This window comes from Cyprinodon tularosa, unplaced genomic scaffold (assembly GCF_016077235.1).
Source record: "Cyprinodon tularosa strain WSP-4 unplaced genomic scaffold, ASM1607723v1 ctg656, whole genome shotgun sequence".
Taxonomy (NCBI): Eukaryota; Metazoa; Chordata; class Actinopteri; order Cyprinodontiformes; family Cyprinodontidae; genus Cyprinodon; species Cyprinodon tularosa.
Genome location: NW_024039403.1, coordinates 337,663 through 345,646, shown reverse-complemented (window position 1 = coordinate 345,646; position 7,984 = coordinate 337,663). Strand labels below are relative to the sequence as shown.

Below are 7,984 nucleotides of genomic sequence, written 5' to 3'. Positions count from 1 at the left end.
AAAAAAAGTTTGGGCAATATATGTGTTGATGCATTAATTATGTGTTGATGTATCAATTAGTTTAAATGGGTTTATATTCGCCTGGTGGCGTTATGTATAGCTGTGTCATCTGCATAGTTCTGGTAACTTATGCTGTTGTTTATCATAATCTGAGTTAGAGGGAGCATATAGGTATTGAATAGGAGGGGCCCTAAGGTTGACCCTTGGGGAACGCTACATGTTATTTTTTGTGTCCTCTGAGGGAAGGTTACCTACTTACACAAAAAGGCCCTTTCCTCCAGGTAGGATTTAAATCAGTCCAGTGCTGTCCCTCTCCAGAAGAGAGAATCAAGTTTTCCAAGCACTTTGCTGAAAGGAAGTGATCAACATATGGTCCCTATGCTAACCTACGCCCATGCTGGAAGTACCCCTACGTCATTCAGGGTTTAAAACCAGGGCGCGAGAAAGCTAGCTGGAAGTAGCTTTGGTTTTCCTGCGTCTAAAGTCACGGATCGCAGTGTCCCATCGTGCATGGCGCCCGCTGAAGCGGGTGAGACGGGGAGATCTGGAGCTGAACGCTGTGTGGATTTTCCCTGGCTACAGAAATCACGGCTTATCAGCAGAGGGACGCTTCTGCTTTGATAGCTGTAAGTCAACCTTCCTCCATCTGAAAGTTCCTCTGCTGTAGCGTCACACTGATCTAAAACGCTTCAGAGAACGGAACCCGGGGAAAACGGATCCGCTCGTTTTACCCGCTCCCTTCCCGGACTGGAAGTCGTCTCAAAGTAAAACCATCCACTGCTCTATTTGATGCTTTAATGAGGCGCTGCGCTCGGGAGAGACGGGCAGAAAGGAAGGAACCTGGACCTGATGCTGATGTTTGACCTGTGCTGGTTAGAAGAACTCTGCTCTGATGGAAGCTGACAGTGGGATTCCTTCCTTCCTTTCCTTCCTTTCCTGCTTTCCTTCCTTTCCCGCTTTCCTTCCTGTCCTGCTTTCCTTCCTTTTCTTCCTTTCCTTCTTTCCTTCATTTCCTGCTTTCCTTCCTTTCCTGCTTTCCTTCCTTTCCTTCCTGTCCTGCTTTCCTTCCTTTCCTTCCTTTCCTGCTTTCCTTCCTTTCCTCCTTTCCTTCCTTTCCTGCTTTCCTTCCATTCCTTCCTTTCCTGCTTCCCTTCCTTTCCTGCTTTCCTTCCTTTCCTGCCTTCCTTCCTTTCCTGCTTTCCTTCCTTTCCTGCTTTCCTTATCTTTCTGCTTCGAGGTAGTTTCACTCTCATTTAACCGCCGTGGTCACGTGGTAGAGAACCATCTAGTGTTACACGCTCCCCCCCCCCCCCCATTCATCGTATGAAACAGCGCCTGGCTCACATCGGGCTCTATCCCAGACACCGTGCAGGACGCTAGCTCCGCCCACAGCGCCTGGCTCACCTCGGGCTCTATCCCAGACACTGCGCAAGACGCTAGCTCCGCCCACAGCGCCTGGCTCACCTCGGGCTCTATCGCAGACACCGCGCAGGACGCTAGCTCCGCCCACAGCGCCTGTCTCACCTCGGGCTCTATCCCAGACACCGCGCAGGACGCTAGCTCCGCCCACAGTGCCTGGCTCACCTCGGGCTCTATCCCAGACACCGTGCAGGACGCTAGCTCCGCCCACAGCGCCTGGCTCACCTCGGGCTCTATCCCAGACACCGCACAGGACGCTAGCTCTGTGCGACGGTCTGCTGGTTTGCACCCGAAGCCAAAACGCGCAGCGCCACGGCCAGTCTTTGGGAAACACTCACAGGTGAACTGTGTGTCGTCCGGCGTTGGATGAGGGGTTGTAGACGGCGAACAAGCTCGTCAAACCGACACACGGACACCCACAATGCTAGCTAGTTCTTGATTGGCCCTCTGGTGTTTTGGCGTGGAATAACAGCGCAGTCAATATCGGGCATAAATCAAAAATCTCTGCATCATACCTGCCACAGGCTAACTGTGACACACTGCCGCGGGAGGATAACCAGCCCTTATGACGTTAAAGTCGCCGTTGGCAGAGTTTTAGTGAAGCCTCTGCAGGTCTCCTTTAAATCAGCTCTTCCCACCTTTGACCACCAGATGGTGACAATGGTGCTCAGAATAACGGACTCAGCCTTCCTTCTGATTAAACCTGTTCAGAAGGGGGCGCTGTGCGTCGACAGTGCTCCTATGGCCAGGGTAACGTTCCGTGCAGGGCTGTACCAGGAGATGGGGTTTGGTCCTCACCCCATAGGGAGCCTGGTCTCATTAAGCTCAGTCCTCCTCACTTTCTGTCCCACTGTCCTCTGCTTCAGACTCCTGCGTGGGAAATGATCCTGCAGATGCTCTTCCCTGTCCTCGGTTTAGCCTCCCATTAGCTGTGTCCATCCACAGGTCAACAGCCTGCTTTGGGTCAAACGTGTCTTTGGTCTGCCTTGACAGGTGAACGTGCATCATGGCGGAGAGATGAGCGTCTGACAGACACGGTCTGAACTTGGTTCTTATTATGCTGAGATGTGAGAATCTCCTATTACACCAAGCTGCCCTGCTTAAAGGGCTGATCGGACGATTCTATAGGGTATCTGCTGCTGGTCCTACAAAAGGCCGCAGGTCCAAGGGACGCCATTTTTCAACCCGTTTCAGACGCCTCTCAACCATGAGGCGAAGTAAGCAATATTACAATATTACATTTAAATCCAAACTTTCCTCAAGATCTGCTTCTTTCCTCACATTTTAAAAGCTCTACTTTATTCTTCCATCTATTTGTAGATTCCGATCTGGACGATTTTCGGCTGTCAGACCCTGATTTGGGTAAAGCTTTTAATAAGAAAGAACATGAAAACAGGTGGAAAAACAAATCTTTACCAAACTTTTTATTTTCAGATAGCATCACAGTCTGATATCTGAAGAGAGAGACGACCTCATCCTTTAGATAATCCTTTTTCACATAATAATAATAATCCAGCTGTGTTCCTGGGAGATTTTTCCTCTGACGGATGAACAAGGCGCGGTGAGCAGGAGCTTACCTCGCCACAGACCGACCCCGCTCCATCCCACCAGCTCTACATCCACTCCCAAGCATCCAGGGAGGGAGCGAGCATCCGGGCTCCCGTAGTGGAACTCCCATCCACCCTTCCCCTCTCCTTACATCCGATCCTCCATCAACCGTCCGTCCGCGTCCACAGGCCCCCGGCTCTCGGCCCGTCAGCTACCCGGATCCTTCACCTCCTCATCAGAGATCCAGGCAGGGCGTCCTCTCCCTGACTTCTGCCCGGACCCTCAACTCTCAGCCTGATAACTAAAAGATCTGCCTCCCATTCTACTTTTAGAAATTCTAGGAACCACTAGTAAACCTGCAGATTGAGAGCGAAGTGCTCTGTTAGGAACATAAGGAACAATCAGATCTCTGATATCAGATGGAGCTTGGCCATTTAAGGCTTTATATGTGAGAAGGAGGATTTTAAATTCTATTCTGGATTTAACAGGAAGCCAATGAAGAGAAGCCAGGATAGGAGAGATATGATCTCTCTTTTTCATTTTCATCAGAACTCTGGCTGCAGCATTTTGGATCAGCTGAAGGCTTTTAACTACAGTTTGTGGACTTCCTGATAGTAAAGAATTACAATAGTCCAGCCTTGAAGTAACAGATGCATGGACTAGTTTCTCAGCATCACCCCTGGACAGGGGATTGCTCATTTTTGCAATATTCCTCAGATGAAAGAAGGAAATTCTAGAAACCTCTTTGATCTGGGATTTACATGACAGGTCCTGATCAAAAATAACACCAAGATTTTTTTACTTTATTATCTGAAATCAGTTTAATCCCATCCAAATGAAGTGACTGACTAATCAGCTTCTTTTTCAGAGACTCTGGTCCAAAGACTATAACTTCTGTTTTGTCTGCATTCAGAAGCAGAAAGTTAAGAGTCATCCAGGTTTTTATGTCTTCAGACATGCCTGTAATCTATGTAATGGGTTAGCTTCATCTGGATTATAGACAGATATAGCTGGGTATCATCAGCATAACAGTGGAAATTAATCCCATGCTGTCTAATGACTACAAAGTGGGGTCTTGCCTGGGCTCGTTCATCAACACCAACAGGATATAGATTGGTCACCAGACATTATCGTGGAATGTTGACGTTATCTGTATAAATGAACTTTGTTTGGCATTGTTTCAGTTCCACGCGTGGTGTATTTAGCTTCAGCTAAATGTGATGCGTGATAATGGGGTTATGTGCCAGGATGACCACAAGGGGGGGTTAAGATTTGGAGGGGAAGAAAAAAGTCAAGGGAAAAGTGTGGAGGGGATGATGGGCTTGTGTTTACAAAGTGTTTAAGATTTAGTTCATTGGCCTGAAGTGCATCTTTTTTTCTCTGCTGTGATGTCCACTTCATTTCAGCACGGCCTTTTTTACGTTTTAAGGTAGTTTTACAAAAAATGTCTTCCTCTTCGGATGCCAGATAAGCTGCAGTTCCCTCCCATTTATTTTTCTTTTGTAAAATGAGCTGTTATGCGTGCGCCTTTTGTTTGTGAAGTACGTCATTTACAGGTTTTTTTTTCTTAAAACACGCTAAATACCCATAAATATTGCTTTACGGTCCATGTGTGGGGTGGGGGGCCGGGCTCAAAGCAGGAATGAGATGGGTTGGTGTGGCGGTGTCGCCGTTCCCCTCCCCCCCATCCAGATTTTAGGTTCACTTATTGGGTCATCCGATAGCCCCGGGACCAACCACCGGTGCCGCCGGGTCTTTGGTCCTGGTATTATTGGATGTTAGTGTTATGTGTGAATGTGTGTCCGCGTTGTTATTTTATTTATTTATTTTTTATTATTTATTTATTTAATTTTTTTTTCTCTCTCCCAGGTTGGGGTCTCAACTGCCCCCTCTTCCAAATACATCTCAAGTCTCTGCTAAGTGCGGAGCCCATTCCCCCCGTCCTGCTCTCCCTCCGCTGGCTGGCGTCGTGGCTCACCGGTGCACTGGTGGAGCTCGGGGTCTGGGGGTGGATGCCCGGGGGGCTGCTGGCTCATTTCCTGGTGGCCTCTCCGCTGGCCCCGGCCGGCCGGGGCTTTGCTAAGGCTCCTGTCTGGGGTCGGGCGTCCCCTGGGGCCTTGGATCCTTGGGGCCCGGGACTGGACTCACTTCGGGGTGGGGCTGGGTGTTGTCCGGGGATTTTCGGTGCCGGTGCCTTCGCTTCGATGCCGGTTCTGTGGTATCGGTTCGGGGGGGAGGGGAGCTGCACGGCATGGTGAGGTGCAGGTCTTGGGTCTTGTTTTGGGCTCTGGTTTTTCCGCTCGCATTTCTCCTCTTGCATAGTGGAATTTTTATTTATTTGAATTTTATTAATTAATTAATTAATTAATAAATTGTTTTATTAAATTTTTTTACGGTGGGGGGAGCGGTTGCGGGCGGGTCGGTGTCTGGTGTCCACTGTCGCATTGTGGGGGCTTTTCTGCTTGCCGTGTTTTTTTTTTTGTGGGGGGGGATTGGCATTTCTGCCATACTGCTCCACTTGTGAAAGTAAAATCTGTTGGGCTCCTTTTGGCATCAAGACAATTATTCTTATTGCCACATTGCCAGACAGGACACTGTTAAAAAAAATAAAAAATACAATAAAAAAAATTTAAAAATCACTCAAAGTAATGGGAGGATCTAACAATTAAGAACTTACTCCAAACAATTCCAAATGTAAAAAATAAATAACACATTTTGGTTCTAAATTAACTTAAATAAATGTTATATACCAAAAGGCAAAAATTTAATTGGTAGAAATAACAAATTACATTAATTTCCATTAAAAATAGAAAATTAGACCCCGACTCATCGGGTAAATCCAGAACTCTTTGGGAACGTGAATTGGGTGTTGAACTGTCCGATTCATGGTGGGATAAAGTTACTCTCAGTATACGCCAAAGCACACCATGTGCCAGGTTACAGCTTGTACAGTTTAAAGTGATAAACAGAGTCCACTTTTCAAAATCCCATCTTTCTAAAATTTTTCCTTCGATTTTGGACCAGTGTGACCGGTGCCGGACCTCTCCCTGCAACTTAAGTCATATGTTTTTCTTTTGCCCAAGTTTACAAAAATTTTGGGACTATGTCTTTTCCACTCTCTCAGGGGTTTTTGGAATCCAGATCCGAAGCGACCCACTAATTGCCATTTTTGGAGTTCCAGGGACCTCAATTAATCTGTCGCCCCTGCAGGGGGAGGTCTTGGCTTTTTGTTCTCTCCTTGCCAGGCGATGCATTTTACTCTGTTGGAAGTCTCCTATACCTCCATCTAATTCTCAGTGGCTTAATACTGTTAGATCATGCTTAAAGATGGAAAAGATTCTATTAACAGTAAAAGGTAATTCAGCAAAATTTACTCACAAGTGGGCACCTCTTATGACATACATAAAATCTCTGCCTTTATAATGTATAGATAGATATGATTGACCCTTCATGTCATGTGACTTAAATTTACACATTAATTGAGTGAAGAGTTGTAGCCTTTTAGCTTCTCAATGCCGTCCAACCCCTGCTCCATCCCATCATTATTATTTTCATTTTTTGGTTGTTAATGTACGGAGCCCCTCTGATGACATGGACAAAAAAAATTTTTTATTGTGGCCACAAAGTAGTATTTCGCGGCCACGCAATAAGTATAACGTGCGCACGAAATACTACTTCGCGGCCACGCAATAAGTATAACGTGCGCACGAAATACTACTTCGTGGCCACGCAATAAGTTTAACGTTTGCACGAAATACTTATTAATATCAATAAATCCGCCCCTGTTTTCAGGCTTATGTTAACTGTAATGACTTATCTTGGACAGGCTGTTACTGTATGTAAAAGGGCCTTTAGTCCTTCGTTTAGCTATGCTGCGGTTGTTTACCCTACGCCTTTTCCACCTCAAATGGCGTCTCAGCAACAAATGTCACGTGACTGGCGGAGACCAACTGGGTAAGCAAATCGAGCGCGCCTTAGACCTTAGAGAAGGCGCGCTCGATTTGCTTACCCAGTTGTCCAGGAATGATAATATTATTAATAAGTATTTGGTGCGCACGTTAAACTTATTGCGTGGCCACGAAATAGTATTTCGTGCGCACGTTAAACTTATTGCGTGGCCACGAAGTAGTATTTCGTGCACACGTTATACTTATTGCGTGGCCACGAAATACTACTTCGTGGCCACAATTAAATTTTTTTTTGACCATGTCATCAGAGGGGCTCCGTATTAATGTATCCCCTTTTTTCTTTTCTTTTTTAATGTAATTATACTTATTTGGTCCTGTTTTTGTTATGTTTATACAGGGATTTAAGTTCGCTATGGGGAAAGGGAAGGGAAGAGGGAATGTGGGGGGAGGAGAAGGAGGGAAGGAAGAGGGAATGTGGGGGGAGGAGAAGGAGGGAAGGGAAGAGGGAATATGGGGGGAGGAGAAGGAGGGAAGGAAGAGGGAAGGGGGGGGGGAGGGGAAAAAAAAAAAACTGTGTAAAAAAGAAAACAAAAAATTGGAGAAGTCATGTAAGCTTTGTACAATGTAACATCAATATATGTATGATCTCCTGATGAGCAAATAAATGATACACAGTTAATAAAAAAAAAAAAAAAAAAATAGAAAATTAATAACATTAAACTTAACTTTTCCATTTTTTTCTGTTAACAAATACCTAATTTAAACATTAACTTATGCAGTCGTCAATATCAAACAATGTTTGTTTTTGTTTTTTTTGTCCATATGTCCTTTTAGTGAAAAAAAAGGCAAAAACAGTCAGTGTTCCATCAAAGGGAAAAAGAAAAAGAGAATCTTTTATATGGGCGGGGCCAGAAATGCCCTCCCATGGGCGGGGCTTAGAACAGATCTAAGAGTGATGTCATCACTTACCATAGCTCAGATCATTCCGATCCGGACCATCGTTGGACAAACACCTGCTATTGACACTCTCTTCTGTGAATTTGGTTTCATTGTGTTTTGTTAAATTCTTAAGATTTCCTCATCGTTTTAGAATGGCAGGAAACAATGGA

General features: G+C 45.7%; 1 long non-coding RNA gene across 1 annotated transcript; it reads left to right on the top strand.

Moving 5' to 3' along the window:
* Positions 1–2,435: 2,435 nt before the first annotated feature.
* On the top strand, positions 2,436–3,269 carry LOC119799256. The gene is made up of 3 exons (XR_005282832.1): positions 2,436–2,636; positions 2,740–2,781; positions 2,854–3,269. It is a non-coding gene; the product is annotated as an uncharacterized LOC119799256 (long non-coding RNA).
* The last annotated feature ends 4,715 nt before the right edge of the window (positions 3,270–7,984 follow it).